The following is an 861-nucleotide window of genomic DNA, read 5'->3' on the forward strand; positions in this document are numbered from 1 at the left end:
AGGAGTTCTTAGAGGGCTCACATGACCCTCTTCTGGACGGTTCACCCAATCCGAGAACCTGCCCCATTTTGGTCAAATCTCTTCTCGGGCCTGTCCTCTGTGGCCAAAACCCATCGCGATTGGTAGAAGGTGGTGGGAGGAGTTCTTAGAGGGATCACACGAAGCACTTCCTGACGGGTCACCCCACCCTGGAACTCCCCCCAGTCGGTCAAATCTCCTCTCGGGGTGGTCCCCAGTGGCTCAAACCCCTCCTGATTGGTAGAGGGCGGTGGGAGGAATTCTTAGAGGGGTCACACAAACCACTTCCAGACAGATCACCCCACCCCGGAACTCCCCATGATTGGTCAAACCTCCTCTCGGGGTGGTCCCCAGTGGCTCAAACCCCTCCTGATTGGTAGACCGTGGTGGGAGGAATTCTTAGAGGGGTCACACAAACCACTTCCAGACAGATCACCCCACCCCGGAACTCCCCATGATTGGTCAAACCTCCTCTCGGGGTGGTCCCCAGTGTCTCAAACCCCTACTGATTGGTAGACCGTGGTGGGAGGTATTCTTAGAGGGGTCACACGAACCACTTCCAGACAGGTCATCCTGCCCCGGAACTCCCCCTGATTGGTCAAATCTTCTCTTGGGGCGTTCCTATCAGGGCAAAACCCATCCCGATTGGTAGAGGACAATGGGAGGAGTTCTTAGAGGGGTCACATGACACACGTTGCTTCCGGTCATTTGTCTGCCTTGACCCTGGAAGTAATACCTCATGGCTTGGGACTTCCAGTGACCGGTGGGCAAGGCTTACGAGGGCCAAGGGTGGGGTTAACGTTTGATTGACGGTAGGGCCCTTCTACTACTGGAGCGCCTTGT

Source organism: Natator depressus, chromosome 20 (assembly GCF_965152275.1).
Source record: "Natator depressus isolate rNatDep1 chromosome 20, rNatDep2.hap1, whole genome shotgun sequence".
NCBI classification, from domain to species: domain Eukaryota; kingdom Metazoa; phylum Chordata; order Testudines; family Cheloniidae; genus Natator; species Natator depressus.